Genomic DNA, 24386 nt, shown 5'->3' with positions numbered 1-24386 from the left:
TATTTGGTGTTCTGTTCAATCACGCAAAGTTGCTGCCAGACCTGAATTGCTGTAGATGAGTAAACAACTAAAAGAGGGTGGTAAGTATCTAAAAAATTAAGCAGCTAGGAGATTCAGCATCCTAAACTGGGCTTTCCCTCTTCCCACTAAAATTGTGACGGAAAATCCAGAAGGGAAAGTGTTTATCAAATGCCTAAGTATCCTGCCCCCCACTCCTTTCTCTCTATATCCCCCCACTCCTTTCTCTCTCTATCCTCCCTCACTCACTCCATTCTCTCTCTATCCCCCCACTCCTTTCTCTCTGTCTCCCCACTCCTTTCTCTCTATCCTCCCTCACTCACTCCATTCTCTCTCTATCCCCCCAATCCTTTCTCTCTCTATCCCCCCACTCCTTTCTCTCTCTATCCTCCCTCACTCACTCCATTCTCCCTCTATTCCTCCCTCACTCCTTTCTCTCTCTATCCCTCACTCCTTTCTCTCTCGATCCCCCCACTCCTTTCTCTCTATATCCTCCCTCACTCACTCCTTTCTCTCTCTATCCCTCACTCCTTTCTCTCTCGATCCCCCCACTCCTTTCTCTCTATATCCTCCCTCACTCACTCCTTTCTCTCTCTATCCCTCCCCCCACTCCTTTCTCTCTCTATCCCCCCTACCCCACTCCTTTCTCTCTCTATCCCCCCTCCCTCACTTCTTTCTCTCTCTATCCCTCCCTCTCTCCTTTCTCTCTCTATCTCCCTCCCTCACTCCTTTCTCTCTCTCTCTCTATCACTCCCGCACTCCTTTCTCTCTCTATCCCTCCCGCACTCCTTTCTCTCTCTCTATCCCTCCCTCACTCCTTTCTCTCTCTATCCCCCCACTCCTTTCTCTCTCTATCCCTCTACTGTCTCTCTCTATCCTCCATCCCTCACTCCTTTCTCTCTCTATCCTCCCTCTCACTCCTTTCTCTCTCTATCCTTCTCCCTCACTCCTTTCTCTCTCTATCCCTCTACCTCACTCCTTTCTCTCTCTATCCCTCTCCCCCACTCCTGTCTCTCTCCATCCTCCTTCCCTCACTCCTTTCTCTCTCTATCCCCCTCCCTCACTCCTTTCTCTCTCTATCCCTCTCCCCACTCCTTTCTCTCTCTATCGTCCCTCCCTCACTCCTTTCTCTCTCTATCCACCCTCCCTCACTCCTGTCTCGCTCTATCCCTCCACCTCACTCCTTTCTCTCTCTAGCCCTCTCCCCACTCCTTTCTCTCTCTATCCTCCTCCCTCACTCCTTTCTCTCTCTATCCCCCTCCCTCACTCCTTTCTCTCTCTCTCTATCCCTCTACCTCACTCCTTTCTCTCTCTATCCCTCTCCCCCACTCCTGTCTCTCTCCATCCTCCTTCCCTCACTCCTTTCTCTCTCTATCCTCCTCCCTCACTCCTTTCTCTCTCTATCCACCCTCCCTCACTCCTGTCTCGCTCTATCCCTCCACCTCACTCCTTTCTCTCTCTATCCCTCTCCCCCACTCCTGTCTCTCTCCATCCTCCTTCCCTCACTCCTTTCTCTCTCTATCCCCCTCCCTCACTCCTTTCTCTCTCTCTCTATCCCTCTACCTCACTCCTTTCTCTCTCTATCCCTCTCCCCCACTCCTGTCTCTCTCCATCCTCCTTCCCTCACTCCTTTCTCTCTCTATCCTCCTCCCTCACTCCTTTCTCTCTCTATCCACCCTCCCTCACTCCTGTCTCGCTCTATCCCTCCACCTCACTCCTTTCTCTCTCTATCCCTCTCCCCACTCCTTTCTCTCTCTATCCCTCTCCCCCACTCCTGTCTCTCTCCATCCTCCTTCCCTCACTCCTTTCTCTCTCTATCCTCCTCCCTCACTCCTTTCTCTCTCTATCCACCCTCCCTCACTCCTGTCTCGCTCTATCCCTCCACCTCAATCCTTTCTCTCTCTATCCCTCTCCCCACTCCTTTCTCTCTCTATCCTCCTCCCTCACTCCTTTCTCTCTCTATCCCCCTCCCTCACTCCTTTCTCTCTCTCTCTATCCCTCTACCTCACTCCTTTCTCTCTCTATCCCTCTCCCCCACTCCTGTCTCTCTCCATCCTCCTTCCCTCACTCCTTTCTCTCTCTATCCTCCTCCCTCACTCCTTTCTCTCTCTATCCTCCTCCCTCACTCCTTTCTCTCTCTATCCACCCTCCCTCACTCCTGTCTCGCTCTATCCCTCCACCTCACTCCTTTCTCTCTCTATCCCTCTCCCCCACTCCTGTCTCTCTCCATCCTCCTTCCCTCACTCCTTTCTCTCTCTATCCCCCTCCCTCACTCCTTTCTCTCTCTCTCTATCCCTCTACCTCACTCCTTTCTCTCTCTATCCCTCTCCCCCACTCCTGTCTCTCTCCATCCTCCTTCCCTCACCCCTTTCCCTCTCTATCCCCCTCCCTCACTCCTGTCTCTCTCTATTGTCCCTCCTTCACTCCTTTCTCTCTCTATCCACCCTCCCTCACTCCTGTCTCGCTCTATCCCTCCCTCACTCCATTCCCTCTATCCTCAACCCCCCTCTTTTCTCTCTCTATCCCCCTCCCTCACTCCTTTCTCTCTCTATCCCCCTACTCCTTTCTCTCTCTATCCCTCCCCCAACTCCTTTCTCTCTCTATCCCCCCATTCATTTTGCTCTCTATCCCCCCTCCCTGACTACTTTATCTCTCTATCCCCCTCCCTCACTCCTTTCAACCTATATTCCCCCACTCCGTTCTCTCTCTATCCCCCTACCCCACTCATTTCTCTCTCCAGCCCCTCCCACACTCCTCTCTGTCCCTCCCTCACTCCTTTCTCTCTTTATCTCCCCTTCCCCACTCCTTTCTCTCTCTATCCCCCCTCCCCCAACCCTTTCTCTCTCTATCCCCCAATACTTTCTCTCTCTATCCCTCCCTAACTCCTTTCTCTCTCTATCCCCCCACTCCATTCTCTCTCTATCCCCCCTCCCTCACTTCTTTCTACATCTATCCCCCCTCCCGCTTTCCTTTCTCTCTCCCCCTCATTCCCCTTTCTCTCTATCCCCCCTCCCTCACTCCTTTCTCTCTTTATCCCCCTCCCTCACCCCCTTCGCTCGCTATCCCTCCCTTACTCCTTTCTCTCTCTATCCCTCCCTCACTCCTTTCCATCTCAATCCCCCCACTCCTTTCTCTCTCTCTATCCTCCCTCACTCACTCATTTCTCTCTCTATCCCCCACTCCTTTCTCTCTCAATCCACCCTACTCCACTCTTTTCTCTCTCTATCCCCCTCCCTCACGCCTTTCTCTATCTCCCCTCCCCACTCCTTTTTCTCTCTATCCCCCACTCCTTTTTCTCTCAATCACCCTCCCTCACTCTTTTTTCTCTCTATCCTCCCTCCCTGACTCCTTTCTCTATCTATCCCCCTCCCTCACCTTTGTCTCTCTCTATCCCCCCTCCCTCACTCATTTCTCTCTCTATCCCTCCCTCACTCACTCCTTTCTCTATCTATCCCCCTCCCTCACCTTTGTCTCTCTCTCTCTATCCCCCCTCCCTCACTCCTTTCATTCTCTATCTCCCCTCCCCACTCCTTTTTCTCTCTATCCCCCCACTCCTTTCTCTCTCAATCACCCTCCCTCACTCTTTTTTCTCTCTATCCCCCACTCCATTCTCTCTCTATCCCCCCTCCCTCACTCCTTTCTATATCTATCCCCCCTCCCTCATTCCTTTCTCTCTCCCCCCTCACTCCCTTTTCTCTCTATCCCCCCTCCCTCACCCCCTTCGCTCGCTATCCCTCCCTTACTCCTTTCTCTCTCTATCCCTCCCTCACTCCTTTCCATCTCAATCCCCCCACTCCTTTCTCTCTCTCTATCCTCCCTCACTCACTCCTTTCTCTCTCTATCCCTCCCCCAGTCATTTCTCTCTCTATCCCCCACTCCTTTCTCTCTCAATCCACCCTACTCCACTCTTTTCTCTCTCTATCCCTCCTCCCTCACTCCTTTTGTTCTCTATCTCCCCTCCCCACTCCTTTTTCTCTCTATCCCCCCACTCCTTTCTCTCTCAATCACCCTCCCTCACTCTTTTTTCTCTCTATCCTCCCTCCCTGACTCCTTTCTCTATCTATCCCCCTCCCTCACTTTTGTCTCTCTCTATCCCCCCTCCCTCACTCATTTCTCTCTCTATCCCTCCCTCACTCCTTTCATTCTCCATCTCCCCTCCCCACTCCTTTCTCTCTCTATCCCCTGACTCCTTTCTCTCTCTATCCCCCCTCCTTCACCGCTTTCTCTATCTATCCCCCCACTCATTTCTCTCTCTCTCTATCCCCCCTCCCCCACTCCTTTCTCTCTCTATCCCTCCCTCACTCCTTTCTTTCTCTATCCCTCACTCCTTTCTCTCTCAATCCCCATCCCCCACTCCTTTCTCTCTCTATCCCCCCTCCCCCACTCATTTCTCTCTCTATCCTCCCTCCCTCACTCCTTTCTCTCTCTATCCCGCCCACTCCTTTTGCTCTCTATCCCCACTCATTTCTCTCTCTATCCCCACTCCTTTCTCTATCTATCCCCACCCCTTTCTCTATCTATCACCCCTCCCTCACTACTTTCTCTATCTATCACCCCCTCTCCTTTCTCTCTCTCTCTATCCCTACTCCTTTCTCTATCTATCCCCCCTCCCTCACTCCTTTCTCTCTCTTTCCCTCTCCCCTCTTTCTTTCCCTCTCGCTTTCCACTCCTCTCACTCCCCAACTCTCTCTCGCTTTCTAATTTTATTGAAATAGTTTAGTCTGTTGGTGGTTTTGGCGGTGGAGAGGGATAACGCAGGCCTCTGACACAAGTTGAAATGTTAATTATGAGTCTGGCAGCAGAACTGAAACAGAAAGGTTTGGAGTGAATTTAATGATAAATAGAAAGCAGCTGTGCCAGTGCTGAGGCAGGGTATAAGGCAGGGCAGAGGCAGAAATGTGTGAGGCAGGGCCAAGGAAGTACTCTGTGAGACAGGGCCAAGGAAGAACTCTGTGAGACAGGGCTGAAACAGGGGTGAGAGGCAAGATTGAGGCAGGACTGAGACAGGGTTGATAAGGCACCAGGGCTGAGACAGGAATGAGGCAAGGAAGGGCTTTGAGGCAAGGCTGAAGTTTAAAGCAATACTAAGGAGGGGCTGAGGCAGGGGGCTGAGGCAGGGCGGCCTTCTCTTCCATGTGTATCCCGTACATATGACTATTAAAACTAAAACTTGAAATATGGCCAAATCCCTTTAGTGGTCCCCACAGAAAACTGTGATTATACTACTCAGCACTACGGGACAGGGGAATGAGCGTTAGAGGAGGAGAGGGGAGGGGAGGGGGTGTCATTGAAAAACACACAAGCACACACACAAGCAATAAAAAAACTTGCTAATAACAAATGTATGCATTCCTTATCCATATACAGAACCACTCACACAAAAACAAACACAAACAGTTTTAACACACATATTGAAATACAAAGATGATGTAGCAGAATATAGGTTCTGACAGAATGTAGGTTACTGCATATCATTACAGCATTATGGTATAACTCTCTGTGAAACATCACTGCATAGAAATAAAGTCATTATGTTTTGCACATGAAGACTATGAAGTTAGCTCTAAAATTATGATCTTTCACAGAAATATGTTTCATTGCCCTAATGTTTATAATTCTGCATCTACTTGGTGAAAGAAAACAGGTACACTATGGCAATTACTTAATCTGCAGATAATCTACTTTACTGGTTCTATTCCACTGAACAAATAAAACCATTTTACTACAGATGTAGGATCTTAATTTGATCACCCTGTTGCAGGATAACTTTCCTGTAGTGTGGTGTATTTGCGGTTTTAAAAGGCATCCGAAGTTCGTCATTTCCACTTTCCCTTATGAAAACTTTATCAAACCCTAAAAACATGTCCATACATTTGTAATGATCAATGCTATAGATGTGGAGCAGGTACAGGGAGTAAATGTGAAGGAGTCCAGGTGAGTCCAATGACCACTGATGTGCGCTCCAGAGCGGGAGAAGTTGTGACAAAATTATAATCCAAATGATAACTCATATTTCCCATTGCTGCAGGATTATTTTCTTGCTGTATCAAGCTGGCTCAAATTCAGATTATATCTGTTTTAGCATCACACACAGAACAGAAAAATATATCCATAGCCACCACAAGAGGGTTCTTTCTCACAGAAATGTCTCTTTAAACATCCAGCCGACTACAAAACAATCACACCCTTGTCAAATACTCCATCGCAGGATGGGGGAACCCTCTCTCACTTAAACACAACCAGCATGTTATTTAAACCGTATTCCTCCTCTTAAACACAACCAGCATGTTATTCAAACCGTATTCTTCATTTTAAACACAACCAGCATGTTATTCAAACCGTATTCTTCATTTTAAACACAACCAGCATGTTATTCAAACCGTATTCCTCATTTTAAACACAACCAGCATGTTATTCAAACCGTATTCCTCCTCTTAAACACAACCAGCATGTGTTCAAACCGTATTCCTCCTCTTAAACACAACCAGCATGTTATTCAAACCGTATTCCTGCTCTTAAACACAACCAGCATGTTATTCAAACCGTATTCCTCCTCTTAAACACAACCAGCATGTTATTCAAACCATATTCTTCATTTTAAACACAACCAGCATGTTATTCAAACCATATTCCTCCTCTTAAACACAACCAGCATGTTATTCAAACCATATTCTTCATTTTAAACACAACCAGCATGTTGTTCAAACCGTATTCTTCATTTTAAACACAACCAGCATGTTATTCAAACCGTATTCTTCATTTTAAACACAACCAGCATGCTATTCAAACCGTATTCGTCATTTTAAACACAACCAGCATGTTATTCAAACCGTATTCCTCCTCTTAAACACAACCAGCATGTGTTCAAACCGTATTCCTCCTCTTAAACACAACCAGCATGTTATTCAAACCGTATTCCTGCTCTTAAACACAACCAGCATGTTATTCAAACCGTATTCCTCCTCTTAAACACAACCAGCATGTTATTCAAACCATATTCTTCATTTTAAACACAACCAGCATGTTATTCAAACCATATTCCTCCTCTTAAACACAACCAGCATGTTATTCAAACCATATTCTTCATTTTAAACACAACCAGCATGTTGTTCAAACCGTATTCCTCCTCTTAAACACAACCAGCATGTTGTTCAAACCGTATTCCTCCTCTTAAACACAACCAGCATGTTATTTAAACCATATTCCTCCTCTTAAACACAACCAGCATGTTGTTCAAACCGTATTCCTCCTCTTAAATATCACCAGCATGTTGTTCAAACCGTAATCCTCCTCTTAAACACAACCAGCATGTTATTTAACCTGTTGAGGGTAGGGGGCAGTATTTGCACGGCCGGATAAAAAACGTACCCGATTTAATCTAGTTATTACTACTGCCCAGAAACTAGAATATGCATATAATTATTGGCTTTGGATAGAAAACACCCTAAAGTTTCTAAAACTGTTTGAATGGTGTCTGTGAGTATAACAAAACTCATATGGCAGGCAAAAACCTGAGAAGATTCTGTACAGGAAGTGCCCTCTCTGACCATTCCTTGGGCTTCTTGACTCTTTTTATTGAAAACTTAGGATCTTTGCTGTAACGTGACACTTCCTACAGCTCCCATAGGCTCTCAGAACCCAGGAAAAAGCTGAATGATGTCGAGGCAGCCCCTGGCTGAAAAACATTAGCACCTTTGGTAAGTGGTCTATCAGATGACAATGAGACTGAGGTGCGTGCACGAGGCGACCCCATGTTTTTATTTTCTCTCTCTTTGTACTAAAACACGGTTTCCCGGTCGGAATATTATCGCTTTTTTACGAGAAAAATGGCATAAAAATGGATTTTAAACAGCGGTTGACATGCTTCGAAGTACGGTAATGGAATATTTAGAAATGTTTTGTCACAAAACGCGTCAGGCGCGTCACCCTTCTTTACCCTTTCGGATAGTGTCTTGAACGCATGAACAAAACGACGCTATTTGGATATAACTATAGATTATTTTGAACCAAACCAACATTTGTTATTGAAGTAGAAGTCCTGGGAGTGCATTCTGATGAAGAACAGCAAAGGTAATAACATTTTTCTTATAGTAAATCTGACTTTGGTGAGGGCTAAACTTGGTGGGTGTCTAAATAGCTAGCCCTGTGATGCCGGGCTATCTACTCAGAATATTGCAAAATGTGCTTTCAACCACGTTGTCCGATTTCAAAAAGGCTTTACAGCGAAAGCAAAACATTAGATTATGTCAGGAGAGTACCCTGCCAAAAATAACCACACCGCCATTTTCAAAGCAAGCATATATGTCACAAAAGCCAAAACCACAGCTAAATGCAGCACTAACCTTTGATGATCTTCATCAGATGACACTCCTAGGACATTATGTTATACAATACATGCATGTTTTGTTCAATCAAGTTCATATTTATATCAAAAAACAGCTTTTTACATTAGCATGTGATGTTCAGAACTAGCATACCCACCGAAAACTTCCGGTGAATTTACTAAATTATTCATGATAAATGTTGACAAAATACATAACAATTATTTTAAGAATTATAGATACAGAATTCCTTTATGCAAACGCTATGTCAGATTTTAAAATAGCTTTTCGGCGAAAGCACATTTTGCAATATTCTGAGTACATAGCTCAGCCATCACAGGCTAGCTAATTTGACACCCACCAAGTTTGGGGCTCACTAAACTCAGAATTACTATTAGAAAAATTGGATTACCTTTGCTGTTCTTCATCAGAATGCACTCCCAGGACTTTTACTTCAACAACAAATGTTGTTTTGGTTCCAAATAATTCATAGTTATATCCAAATACCTCCGTTTTGTTCGTGTGTTCAGGTCACTATCCGAAGGGTAACGCGCGAGCGCATTTTGTGACAAAAAAAAATCGAAATATTCCATTACCGTACTTAGAAGCATGTCAAACGCTGTTTAAAATCAATTTTTATGCTATTTTTCTTGTAAAATGGTGATAATATTCCAACAAGGCAACGTTGTATTCATTCAAAGGCTGAAAGAAAAAAATGGAGAAGTCTCATGAAAGCGCATCTCAGTGTCACTGTCCCCAGGCTGACCACTTACAAACTCTGCTGCTGTACTTTGCCCAGAGACAGCAGACACCCCATTCCACTTTCTGGCGGCTTTAGAGAGCCAATGGAAGCCTTAGAAAGTGTCACGTTACAGCACAGATGCTGTATTTTTGATAGAGATGCCACAGAAGGACAACAAATTGTCAGACAGGGCACTTCCTGTATGGAATCTTCACAGGTTTTGGCCTGCCATATGAGTTCTGTTATACTCACAGACACCATTCAAACAGTTTTAGAAACTTTAGAGTGTTTTCTATCCAAATCTACTAATAGTAACCAGTTTAAATCGGGTACGTTTTTTTATCCGGCCGTGAAAATACTGCCCCCTAGCCCCAACAGGTTAAGCCATACACTCCACGGATCTGGGCTTTACAGAAGAGTGGCCAGAAAAATGCCATTGCGTAAAGAAAAAAATAAGCAAACACGTTTGGTGTTCGCCAAAAAGCATGTGGGAGACTCCCCAAACATATGGAAAAAGGTACTCTGGTCAGATGAGACTAAAATTTAGCTTTTTGGCCATCAAGGAAAACATTATGTCTGGTGCAAGCCCAACACCTCTCATCATCCTGAGAACCATCCCCACAGTGAAGCGTGGTGGTGGCAGCATCATGCTGTGAGGATGTTTTTCCATCGGCAGTGACTGGGACACTGGTCAGAATTGAAGGAATGATGGATGGCGCAAAATACAAGGATATTCTTAAGGGAAACCTGTTTCAGACTTCCAGAGATTTGAGACTGGGACAGAGGTTCACCTTCCAGCAGGACAATGACCCTAAGCATACTGCAAAAGCAACACTTGAAACATTTAAATGTCTTGGAATGGCCTAATCTAAGCCCAGACCTCAATCCAATTGAGAATCTGTGGTATGAATTAAAGATTGCTGTACACCAGCGGAACCCATCCAACTTGAAGGAGCTGGAGCAGTTTTGCCTTGAAGAAAATCCCAGTAGCTAGATGTGCCAAGCTTATAGAGACATACGCCAAGAGACTTGCAGCTGTAATTGCTGCAAAGGTGGCTCTACAAAGTATTGACTTTGAGGGGGTGAATAGTTATGCACGCTCAAGTTTTCTGTTTATTTGTCTTATTTCTTGTTTGTTTCACAATAAAAAATATTTTGCATTATCAAAGTGGTCGGCATGTTGTGTAAATCAAATGATACAAACCCCTTAAAAATAAATTTTAAATCCAGGTTGTAAGGCAACAAAATAGGAAAAATGCCAAGGGGGTGAATGCTTTCGCAAGGCACTGTAATGAGATCTGCTATAGTCTACTACAGTTCCTACATAATGACATCTGCTATAGTCTACTACAGTTCCTACATAATGACATCTGCTATAGTCTACTATAGTGGAATTAGACGATCTGAGCTGGCTGGGGCTACGTCCCAAATGACACCATATTCCCTTTATGGTGGCTTTACAGAGTGCTGGTCAAAAGTAGTGCACAATGTAGGGAATGGGATATGATTTAGGACATAACCTGGCTCTTTTGAGCCTAGCTGTAACCCTATAGACTGACAACTGATACTGAAGGCACAATGACCAGAGCGGTAATAAAACAAATGATCCAATCTATCTACTTCATGCTGAGCGCTATGCAGAGACAAATTGGGTCCCATTTTTACAGTCTTTGGTTTGACTCGGTGGGGGATCAAACTCCCAACATTCTGCTTTCTGGGCAGACAATCTAACCACGAGGTCACTGAGTTGGTCTCATAGCTAAAAAGACCTGGTATAATTGTACTGATAAACATTTAAATGCAATAATTTCAGATCCAAGTGGACATGTGAGGTCAGTATTATTTAGTTATCTGGACAGTTAAACAAGAGATGGTGGTGTTTATAAGTTTAAATGAGTTCTCCCTTCGAAAAGCATTGTTCATCTCTTTTTGACAAAGGGAACCAATAAGAACACTTCTACAGGAGGTATGGAAAAGAGGGGCGGGGAAAGAGATTGTCTTTCAGTTAACCTCAAGAAGCCAAGTTGTATTGTTTATTTATCTGTTTAACCTCTCGCACGCTCTCTCGCTCTCTCTCTCTCTGTTTCTCTATTTCTCTCTCTCTCTTCCTCGCCTCCATCACTCCCTCCTTCCTTCTCTCTCTCTCTCCAGAAATTGACTTTGATTTCGGGCGTTTGAAAAGGTCATGAGAACCTTGATATATCCCATCCTCGTCAAAAAACGAAAGAAAATAAAAAACGATTCCCCAGCACTGGCCGTGAACTCGTGATGTTCGGAGCCAAAGCACGCTGCGCAGACTGCTGCACCACCACGATTCAAAGCACGCTGCGCAGACTGCTGCACCACCACGATTCAAAGCACGCTGAGCAGACTGCTGCACCACCACGATTCAAAGCACGCTGCGCAGACTGCTGCACCACCACGATTCAAAGCACGCTGCGCAGACTGCTGCACCACCACAATTCAAAGCACACTGCGCAGACTGCTGCACCACCACAATTCAAAACACGCTGTGCAGACTGCTGCACCACCACAATTCAAAACACGCTGTGCAGACTGCTGCACCACCACGATTCAAAACACGCTGTGCAGACTGCTGCACCACCACGATTCAAAGCACGCTGCGCAGACTGCTGCACCACCACGATTCAAAGCACGCTGCGCAGACTGCTGCACCACCACAATTCAAAGCACACTGCGCAGACTGCTGCACCACCACAATTCAAAACACGCTGTGCAGACTGCTGCACCACCACAATTCAAAACACGCTGTGCAGAATGCTGCACCACCACAATTCAAAACACGCTATGCAGACTGCAGCACCACCACAATTCAAAACGCGCTAGCAAGCCATGACTAAGCTTGATAATACTTATGGTAATAGCATATCGTTTTTAATTATTGTTTTAAGCCTTCCCCAAACCATAGCCCTAACCTTAACCACTCAGGATTAATGCCTAAACTATTAACATTTGATTTGTTTCTGTTTTCACCTTGTAACCACGTAAAATGAATACATAAAACATTTACGTTCATACATAACACGTTACATTTCAAAGGGAAACTATGAGATCTTGTTTGAGACAGACACACACTCAGGCCAATAAAAACGTCCTCCCTGCTATCTACTTCAGAGGACAGTTTTGGGGAGGCTGCCACCTAATTTACACTTATAGAAATTGTTTTTCTTGCCTGGCCGCCATCTCTGTTGTTGCCAGAGGGAATTAGAGTGCTCAGAAACTGTTAAGGCAAGCACATCAAAAAGACTGGAGGAAAGACTGGTCTGTCTGCCTCTCGCCACACTGCACACATACACAGCTCTGAGTGGGTACACAGCGCCCAGCAACACACAGCACTGTACTGTAGTGTATACTCACTCCTCTGCCCTACCCTTAGAGGGGTAATGGATCTGTCCCAGAGAGGAGGGGTGGGGGGAGAGAGATTGGGATGTTGACGGTACTGTAAAACTGTGGTCTGTAATGCTGAGGAGTACTACAGCTATTAGCCTGTTATTGTTCTATCACAGATACCATGACAAGAAGAAGAAGAAAAAAAATATAGACTACTTCAGTGATTTGTTACCACATATCCAATGTAATGTAATGAGGTGATTATAATTTGATTGTTCTAATGCTTTCTCCATACTGCTGATTCATTTCACCTGCAGTTTAATCTTCTTCTTGTGTATTTCGTTTGTAATTTCCATTCTGAATTATAACTCTGCATGATAAGCCGAAACAATTGTTAGCTTTTTTTACTATAACAACTAAATCCTGTCAATTTAATAAGCCACCGCTGAGTTTTGAACGTCTTTCATCAGTTTTCTTTTCTCTCTCTCCACCAAAGTGAAAGTTAAATGTTCAATATGTGCCGACATTTCTTACTCTCATTCTGTCTCTCTGCTGGTTTTTCATTATATTATCTTTTTCAAAGCTAAATAACTCTCTTCTCTCATTGTGAAAGTGTATCATCCAGTCATTATCTGCTGTAACAAATGCCCAGGTGAAATTGGCACATAACAGTAGTTAAGAATCCCTCCTTCCCTGTGTCTGTCTGCAGTCAATACAAACATTCAAACATGCTTTACATTTGAGAGATTGGGCTAATGGGTCTGTTTGACATTGTAATGTGTGTGTTACTATAGCTGCTCATGTGTTTGTATGTATGTATGTATGTGTGTGTGTGTGTGTCTAAGTATGCATTTATGTGTGTTACACATTTGCGGGTGTGCACATAATTATCAACATCCCCAAAGTACAGTATCACTGGCAAGGCCCTAAGCCTCCAAGTCAGGTAACTCGCCAGATCTTTACCAAGTCATCCAACCTTGGCACTGCTTGTCTCCGGCTTGGCACACGCACACACAGACACTTGGAATTAGAACTACTAACTGCAGTGTCAGTGGGTACAGGAAATTCAAACAGCTTGCTCAAACAAGATGTCCGCCCTACCAAAGAGATCACCCACTAGACCTCTTGATGTTAAAGCACATTCAATCAAAAGATGGATTCACGCCTACCTCAATATGCTGCCAGTGATTGGAATGGGTTAGGGGGAAAGTGTGTGTGTGTGTGTGTGCGTGTGCGTGTGCGTGTGCGTGTGCGTGTGCGTGTGCGTGTGCGTGTGCGTGTGCGTGTGCGTGTGCGTGTGTGTGTGTGTGTGTGTGTGTGTGTGTGTGTGTGTGTGTGTGTAGTGAGTCACTGGCATTGGCCTAGGCAGTGAAAAGATCCCAAAACAGGAGTACATTTCAGAGGGCCAAACAACATGCCTGCGGGCCAAGTGTCATCTTGGGTACCCATGACCCTTCAGTGGTCTGGGACCCAGCTGAGATGCACTGGGCATCTGCCAGCTAGAGGACAGATCTGTCCCCAAACACAGACACACACATACATGCACGGATAAAGACACTCACATTCATACACACACAAAAACAAACACACACACACACACATATATAAAAACACACATAAACAAATACACACACAGTGTATTTGTTTCTTTGTGTGTTTGTTTCATGTCTATATTCTCAGTGATGTTGCTAGAAGGCAGTTGTGGTTTGAGTAGACTGATATCTGATGTTCTGTCTGAGGGGGAGACTGGGGTTGAGGAGACTGATATCTGATGTTCTGTCTGAGGGGGAGACTGGGGCTGAGGAGACTGATATCTGATGTTCTGTCTGAGGGGGAGACTGGGGTTGAGGAGACTGATATCTGATGTTCTGTCTGAGGGGGAGACTGGGGTTGAGGAGACTGATATCTGATGTTCTGTCTGAAGGGGAGACTGGGGTTGAGGAATATACACTCAAATATACACTCACCAGCTACAGGTGAAGTCGGAACTTTACATACACTTAGGTTGAAGTATTTAAAACTCATTTTTCAACCGCTCCACAAATGTCTTGTTAACAAACTATAGTTTTGGCAAGTCGGTTAGGACATCTACTTTGTGCATGACACAGGTAATTTTTCCAACAAATGTTTACAGACAGATTATTTCACTTATAATTCACTGTTTCTCAATTCCAGTGGGTCAGAAGTTTACATACCCTAAGTGGACTGCCTTTAAACAGCTTGGAAAATTCCAGAAAATGATGTCATGGCTTTAGAAGCTTCTGATAGGTTAATTGACATCATTTGAGTCAATTGGAGGTGTACCTGTGGATGTATTTCGAGGCCTACCTTTAAACTCAGTGACTCTTTGACATCATGGGAAAATCAAAAGAAATCAGCCAAGACCTCAGAACAAGTCTGGTTCATCCTTGGGAGCAATTTCCAAACGCCTGAAGGTACCACGTTCATCTGTACAAACAATAGTACGCTAGTATAACCACCATAGGACCATGCAGCCGTCATACCACACAGGAAGGAGACACGTTCTGTCTCCTAGAGATGAACGTACTTTGGTGCGAAAGTGAAAATTACTCCCATAACAACAGCAAAGGACCTTGTGAAGATGCTGAAGGAAACAGGTACAAAAGTATCTATATCCACAGTAAAACGAGTCCTATATCAACGTAACCTGTAAGGCCGCTCAGCGAGGAAGAAGCCACTGCTCGTCCGCCATAAAAAAGCCAGACTATGGTTTGCAACTGCACATGGGGACAAAGATTGTACTTTTTGGAGAAATGTCCTCTGGTCTGATGAAACAAATATAGAACTGTTTGACCATAATGACCATCGTTGCGTTTGGAGGAAAAAGGGGGAGGCTTGCAAGCCAAAGAACACCATCCCAACCGTGAAGCACGGGGGTGGCAGCATCATGTTGTGGGGGTGTTTTGCTGCAGGAGGAACTGGTGCACTTCACAAAATAGATGGCATCATGAGGTAGGAAAAGTATGTCGATAGATTGAAGCAACATCTCAAGACATCAGTCAGGAAGTTAAAGCTTGGTTGCAAATGGGTCTTCCGAATGGACAATGACCCCAAGCATACTTCCAAAGTTGTGGCAAAATGGCTTAAGGACAACAAAGTCAAGGTATTGGAGTGGCCATCACAAAGCCCTGACCTCAATCCTATAGAAAATTTGTGGGCAGAACTGTAAAAGTGTGTGTGTGAGCAAGGAGGCCTACAAACCTGACTCAGTTACACTAGCTCTGTCAGGAGGAATGGGCCAAAATACACCCAACTTATTGTGGGAAGCTTGTGGAAGGCTACCCAAAACGTTTGACCCAAGTTAAACAATTTAACCTGTTAGGGCTAGGGGGCGGTATTTGCACGGCTGGATAAAAAAAATTTACCCGATTTAATCTGGTTACTAATCCTACCCAGTAACTAGAATATGCATATACTTATTATATATGGATAGAAAACACTCTAAAGTTTCTAAAACTGTTTGAATGGTGTCTGTGAGTATAACAGAACTCATTTGGCAGGCAAAACCCTGAGACATTTTCTGACAGGAAGTGGATACCTGATGTGTTGTATTACCTTTAAACCTATGCCATTGAAAAACACAGGGGCTGAGGAATATTTTGGCACTTCCTATTGCTTCCACTAGATGTCACCAGCCTTTACAAAGTGTTTTGAGTCTTCTGGAGGGAGATCTGACCGAACAAGAGCCATAGAACGATGATGGCCCATTAGACACCTGGCGCGCGAGTTCATGTTGGGTACCCTCGTTCCAATACGTTATAAAAGAGTATGCATTCGTCCACCTTGAATATTATTCATGTTCTGGTTAAAAAAGGCCCTAATGATTTATGCTATACAACGTTTGACATGTTTGAACGAACGTAAATATATTTTTTCCCCTCGTTCATGAAGTGAAGTCCGGCGGGCTTAGATCATGTGCTAACAAGACGGAGATTTTTGGACATAAATGATGAGCTTTTTTGAACAAAACTACATTCGTTATGGACCTGTGATACCTGGAAGTGACATCTGATGAAGAGAATCAAAGGTAATGGATTATTTACATAGTATTTTCGATTTTAGATCTCCCCAACATGACGACTAGTCTGTATCGCAACGCGTATTTTTCTGGGCGCAGTGCTCAGATTATTGCAAAGTGTGATTTCCCAGTAAGGTTATTTTTAAATCTGGCAAGTTGATTGCGTTCAAGAGATGTAAATCTATAATTCTTTAAATGACAATATAATATTTTACCAATGTTTTCTAATTTTAATTATTTAATTTGTGATGCTGACTTGACTGCCGGTTATTGGAGGGAAACGATTTCCTCAACATCAATGCCATAGTAAAACGCTGTTTTTGGATATAAATATGAACTTGATAGAACTAAAAATGCATGCATTGTCTAACATAATGTCCTAGGAGTGTCATCTGATGGAGATTGTAAAAGGTTAGTGCATCATTTTAGCTGGTTTTATGGTTTTGGTGACCCTGTCTTTGAATTGACAAAACATTACACACAACTCTTGTAAATGTACTGTCCTAACATACTCTAAATTTATGCTTTCGCCGTAAAACCTTTTTGAAATCGTAAAACGTGGTTAGATTAAGGAGATGTTTATCTTTCAAAGGGTGTAAAATAGTTGTATGTTTGAAAAATTTGAATTTTGACATTTATTTGGATTCAAATTTGCCGCTCTTGAAATGCACCTGCTGTTGATGGAGTGCACCACGGGGGGGACGCCTGCGTCCCACCTAGCCCATAGAGGTTAAAGACAATGCTACTAAATACTAAATGAGTGTATGTAAACTTCTGACCCACTGGGAATGTGATGAAAGAAATAAAATATTAAATAAATCATTCTCTCTACTATTATTCAGACATTTCACATTCTTAAAATAAAGTGGTGATCCTAACTGACCTAAGACAGGGAATTTTTTACTAGGATTAAATGTCATGAATCTTCTGATTTCAACTGTATAGTAAACTTTTACTCATTTCAATGGATCACACAATGGCAGAAAATTTGCAGAAAAAGTACAAATCCATAACATATTTTCATATGTACGGCAAGAGCGCAAACAAAATTGAGACATGCTTCTCTTCTCCGTCTGTCTGAATTTCCGCTCTGTACCTCTATTCCTCCTAAACTTTCACCATGTGGGAGAAGTAATATTTCTTTCTAAAGAGGTTTATAACGTTGTTTCCGCGGCGACGTGCCTGCTGCTGAATGCATGAATCCCACGGTAATAACTTCAATGATTCTCTGATCCTAGCGGCATTCGCTTCCGCTGTCTAATATTCACATATGACTTAATGGCGAATGTGCTTAGAACTGACACCTATTCAATACAGTAGGAGGAGACATCCTTCTATTCCTTCATCACCATCTACAGCCCCAGCCAGAGCCCAGATGCTCTTTGCATCGCTTTGTGTCTGCAGGCTGTTTTTTTCTCTCTACTTTTTCTGTTATTTTTTCTTCTTTCCTTTCACCAGGGGCTCTGTTCCAACCTTAGTCACCCCCCCCCCCCCATTTGTCGCCCCCCTTAGCAACATACAAATACAGGAATACAGGCTCTGCTCCACCATGGCAGACAGACAGACAGACAGATGGGTAAAGGGAGAGAGAGAGGGAGGGGGTGAGTGAGTGAAAGAAAATAGAGGTAGATGGAGACAGAGTGGAAGAGAAAGAGACACAAAGGCCAGTTCACTCTGTATCTCTCTCTTTCTCTCTCTCTCGCTCTTTCTCTCTTCCTCGCTCTCGCTTTCTCACTCTCTCTCTTCCTCTCTCTCTTTCTCTCTCTCTCTCTTCCTCTTTCTTTCTTTCTTTCTTTCTTTCTTTCTTCTTTCTTTCTTTCTTTCTTTCTACTACCCTCTCACCCCTCACTTCAATTCAATAAGGATTACCTGAAAGGATTTGACATGCTTCACTTTTCCTGTTAAATTGAAAGAGGTTTCCTTCTAGCAGTGGTACCTGAGTATCATCATTAGAGACGCGCTCTGTCGTCGACCAAGGCCAAAACAATCACGCCTCGGAGAGAAAAAAACAATTGCCTTCACTTTGTAACCTCCACTGACACACTCTTTCACTGGTAGAGAGGTGTGCCACACAGAAGCGTGCCAATGTATGTGTGTGTGTTTTGTGCGTGCACATACAGATGTAGGATGTTAATTTGATCACTCTTTTGTCAATGATAATTTTCCTGCACTGCAGGAAATGCAATCTTGTAGTGAATTTAAGGTTTAAAAAGTATTCTAAAGTTTGTAATTTCCACATTAAAATTTCAGACTCGATTTGCCCTAACTTAAAATGTATAATAATTCAAATTTTCTGTTGCTGCAAATGTTTTTCCTACTGTAGCAAACTTGCTCAAATGAAGATCCTACATCTGTACATGTGTGTGTTTGCATGCGTGTGTATGTGTGTTCATGCATGTGTGTATCACAGTGCCCTTGAATAGTTAGATCCTGTGAGTGCGTCACTGTGTGGGTAGATGTGTAGGCTAAGAGGGCCTATTGCCGGCCTCCACCACATCTGTCACAATAGCTACAAGACTCACACACACACACACACACACACACACACACACACACACACACACACACACACACACACACACACACACACACACACACACACACATACAGCCTCTACAGTATACCCACCCTTGTCATAAGTGGACACCATTCTCCTCACATCCATTATCGATAGGCCAAAAGCCTGCCAGATCCTCTGTCTTTTGTCCAGAGAGAGAGGAATGGTTCAGGGTTGAAACCCTCGCATCTTTGAGAGCCTATTCTTCTCGTATTTGAAATATGCAGCCTGGACTATTTGTGCCAGCCATCCTGAAGAAAATAGAAGCTGCATCTCCAGGAATGGGACCAATGAATTAGTGCTCATGTGCTTTTGTGTCCTCCCCACACTGATTAGTAAAGACAAATGCCAGAGTGGCCTTCATGCCTTTTCTATTTTCCCTAACACCTAATCTAACCCCTGACCCCTAACCCCTAAGCCTAAAATAGCCTTTTGCCTTGTGGGGACCGGCAAAATGTTCCCACTTGTCCAAGAAATATGTGTTTTACTATCCTTGTGAGGACTTCTGGTCCCCACAAGGATAGTAAAACCAAAGACACACACACACACACACACACACTAATGATTGTGCAAACAAATACACACACACTGACACATATACAGTCAATGCACCCAAAACGTGCTATCGCACACACACACACACACACACACACACACACACACACACACACACACACACACACACACACACACACACACACACACACACACACACACACACACACACACACACACCTCACAACTCAACCGTCACCTGCACCCTCAACTCCAGCCCCACTCTCAGCCACACAATGGAACATTTTACAAATTCATACACCCTTAGGTATTTAACTGTTATCAATCCGAGTGCACAATAGCAGGCAGATGAAATGAAGACGGACTGGTCATGTACCCTAATCACACATGTCATCATTGCTGTGAATGTGAATGTGTGTAATCATGAAATCATTGCATCTTGCTCTGGTTAGCGGTCGCCCATGTTGATTTCCCCATGGTTCGCCTCATGGTCCTATTTCAGGTGTTTCTGTTTGTTTATTTGCTACCTTGAACAGGTTACCTTTTTGTTTTCAACCAAGTTGTGAAAATAATAGCCAGCTCCATCTTGCTTGGCCATCTGTAGGAGATGCTGCCATCCGCCATGGGGTGGGGGGGGTGTTAAAAATTCCTCTAATTTTACAGTCCGAACCCAGGGGAAACAACAATGAAAATTCTACTTGCAGGAGAAGAGGAGTGGAGAAAAAGAGAGTAAGAGCGAGAGAGAGAAAAAAACAGAAAATAAATGCCACTTGATTGGTGACAAAAGATAACAAGAAGTGTCTGCAGGGGGCCTACCAAAACTCTTGGTGTCTCAAAGTGGTGTGAATGGACCCCATCTGGTTCGCTCGCACATCCCCGCTCAAGATGGTGCCACTCTCGGTCGAAAAAGCATATAATAGGATGTCCGTTAGGAGAGACACACAATCTCCTCCTGCCCAAGGTCCCGGGTGGTTTCCTCTAAACAGTATGGGGCTTTGTCCCAAATAGAACACTATTCCCTATTAAGTGCACTACTTTTAACCAGACACTTATGGGCCCTGGTCAAAAGCAGTGCAGTAAGTAGAGAATAGGGTGCCATTCGGGATGCAACCTGGGAGGGATCCCCAAAGAGCGGTACCCGCTGTCTCTCTACAGTCTCCCAGGCTGCACAGAGAGGACACTTTAAGTAGTCCAATTTAACGTGAGAAAACGTGGGCCAAGGCAAGCGCTCGCAGGGATGGAGGGAAAGATGGAGAGAGGGATGGAGAGAGATAGAGGACTATAGTCCATCTGTTGCTCTAGTGGTTCTTGTGGGGGTGGCATGGCCACCACAGCAACAATGTTAGAGGGTTTTACATGCAGGCCCTTTGTCTGCCTCACAGGAATCTATAACGCTTTATTTGGATAGTCCATCTGTGGATGCTCTACAGACTACCAGTAACATTTCACCTAACTCTCTACTAACCCTAACCCTAGATCCAATCCTAAACTTAACCCTTATCCTAACCCTAAACTTAACCCTTACCCTAACCCCAGTGCTAATCTTAACCCGTACCTTAACCCTTATTCTAAACCTAACCCTAACTGTAACCTTAGCAAGCCGTTGCTTATAAACAGATCATTTGTTGATAGTATGACCATCTATAGAGCATCCAGACTATCCAAATGAAGCGTGACCCAGGAATCTATAAAACACACCAGGTGAACTACCAGCCATGAACGAATTGGTCAGGAGTTATTAGTCTGCTTAGAAGATGCCTCCAGAGATAAAATGCAGTGAAGTTGGTGATGTTGTTGTTGTAAGAGCTATGGATCACGTAGTGAAAGTCACTTAAGCAATAAGGCCCGAGGGGGTGTGGTATATGGCCAATATACCACGGCTAAGGGCTGTTCAAACGCACAACGCAACGTGGAGTACCTGGACACAGCCCTTAGCCGTGGTATATTTGCTATATACCACAAACCCCAGAGGTGCCTTATTGCTATTATAAACTGGTTACAAATGTAATTAGAGCAGTAAAAATACATGTTTTGTCATAACCGTGGTATATGGTTTGATATACTACGGCTGTCAGCCAATCAGCATTCAACCACCCAGTTCATAATACCCTTTATTCCCTTTCACATATACTGTATGTGTATGTTTCAACATGAGGTCAGAGTGAATGTAACGGTGGTTATATGGTACCTATATGTTGGGAAGTGTTTCTGGGAATCACGGTGCTTCTGTGTGTTCTGGCTAATCATGCTTCATTGTTTTTGATGGCGCTGAACAACGCCCCTCTGATTGCTGTGATTATAAAAGGAAGAGAAGAAAAATAGATCTGAACATTCCAGTGGAGTATGGCAGCAGCAAAGGACGCTGGGTAATGGGTAGCAGGGGAACGGTGCACAACAACAACAACAACCCCTCCCCACACACCCACCCAATGATGATGATGATGGGCGCTCTTGCAGGCCCTAAACATATAAACAAATCTCACACTGCTCTGGCGATATGTGCAATTAGTTGCCCCGGCATTTACAGTCATTTGGAAAATCAGTTCACCACCATTTACAGCAGAATGTAATGACAAATGAATCAAGTAGAGTTTGTTTGAGCTGGGCTATAGTTATTTAACTGTTGGTGTTAGTCCGCCCTCCTCCCCCTATCCAAACTTACAGTAGACATCTGTTAATAATACTGATAGACTTTGTTTGACTGGAACAGAGGACAGAGTGAGTGTGTTATAGTCCAATGGTAATACACATAGTTGGTCTTTTGGTAATACACATGGTGGGTCCAAGCATGAGGTACCGTTACAATTTTAAATGAATCTAAAGTCTTGTGTATATGGGACCTTTCAGCAGGGGTTGGAAACTAAATTATTTTCCAAGCGTGTTGTTCTGAACAGAACTATTCTTTTTTTTTGTTCTGTTCCACTCTTCTGACAAGCAATATAATGTTCAGAAATAAATATTTTTTTAAACATTTAGCTCAACTACCGGTACCCATGCTTTTAAAATAATGGTTCCGGAACAGTCTAGATCACTTTCGTTCCTGGTTCTGTTCCTCGAAAAATGGCCTTATTTTCCGGTTTACAATTCTGTTTTCTGAACCGGTTCCAACCCCTGCCTCTCAGAGCTTGAGAAATATGTGAGATTGTGGGAGAGAGTGTGGAAGAGAGGGAGAGGGAGAAAGAGAGAGACAACGAGAGAGACAACGAGAGAGTCAATGAGAGAGAGAGATCGAGACAACGAGAGAGTCAACGAGAGAGAGAGAGAGAGAGACAACGAGAGAGTCAACGACAGAGAGAGAGAGAGAGACAACGAGAGAGTCAACGAGAGAGAGCGAGACAACGAGAGAGTCAACGAGAGAAAGAGACAATGAGAGAGACAATGAGAGAGTCAACGAGAGAGAGTCAACGAGAGAGAGTCAATGAGAGAGAGACAACGAGAGAGAGACAACGAGAGAGAGAGAGACAATGAGAGAGTCAACGAGAGAGAGAGGGAGAGAGAGAGAGAGAGAGAGAGAGAGAGAGAGAGAGAGAGAGAGAGAGAGAGAGAGAGAGAGAGAGAGAGAGAGAGGGACAACGAGAGGGACAACGAGAGAGACAACGAGAGAGACAACGAGATTGACAATGAGAGAGAGACAACGAGAGAGAGAGACCAAAAAAAATTGAGAGAGAGAAGTAATGCAGAAGAACAGCTCCTGACTTGTTATAACTTTTTGGTTGTTAAGAGTGAGATTGACATGATTAAATTAGCAAGAAATGTATAGGTAATCAAATTGTACAACTGAAGATCAACACAGGAGGAAAAGATTGACAGAGAGTGAGTTAAAAGACCAGTCTTAATCGTGCTAGCTAGCCAAATTCAAATTTGTCAGCTAGCTTAGCTCTATCTCCAACTGTTTACTGGTGGTAACCTTAGCAACATGGCCACTGAGGCAGCTAGCAGCACCAGCAGCAATAGAGACTGAGAGACAAGGACAGCACCCCGATCTCTCCCCTCACCTCAGGCACCCCAATAGCAGGACTATCCTCCCCCCTGCCTGCCTACAACCACCAGATCCAAGACCACACTACCATCAGCCTGCTGAGAGACAGGCTGGCTCTGAAGGAGCAGCCCCCCAGCTACACCACCTCCAGCCCAGACACAGAGCTTCTACAGGACCAGATCAACTAGCGCAGGACCCAGCTGAAGAACTCTGTCCAGGAGCTGAGAGAGAGCCTTACCACAGCGCTTAAGGAGGTAAATGCCACCATGAGGAGAGAGCTGGTACAGGTAAAGGAGGAGATGGCAAAGGAGTTGTGCTGCAGCACAGAGAGCAGACTGTAGAGACTCCTAGAGAAAAGCTGCAGCCCCTCACCATCCCTAACAACCCCACTGACCCACCTGTTGGGGCTAGGGGGCAGTATTGACAATTTCGGAAAAAATATGTGCCCATATTAAACTGCCTCCTACTCAAAAGCTAGGACATGCATATTATTAGTAGATTTGGATAGAAAACACTCTGAAGTTTCTAAAACCGTTTGAATGGTGTTTGTGAGTATAACAGAACTCATATGGCAAGCAAAAACCTGAGAGAAATCCTACCAGGAAGTGGAAATCTGGATGCATGGGCTCTCTTCAAGTCGTTTCCTATTGAATACACGGTGACGTAGTAGATGTCGACAGTCTTTCCAAAGTTGTTGGAAGCTTCTACGATGAACAGAGCCCGAATGACAAGGAGGGGAAGTTGTTGAGGCAGGGGGTGACATCACTTCTTGGAGCGCGTTCATGAGGATGGATCCCTCCCGTTCCAAAACCTTATTCAAGACACAGGAACCGTCCGGTTGAAATATTATTGAATCTTCACAT

Source organism: Salmo salar, chromosome 09, assembly GCF_965601325.2.
Source record: "Salmo salar chromosome 09, fSalSal1, whole genome shotgun sequence".
Taxonomy (NCBI): domain Eukaryota; kingdom Metazoa; phylum Chordata; class Actinopteri; order Salmoniformes; family Salmonidae; genus Salmo; species Salmo salar.
This window is presented reverse-complemented; position numbering follows the sequence as displayed.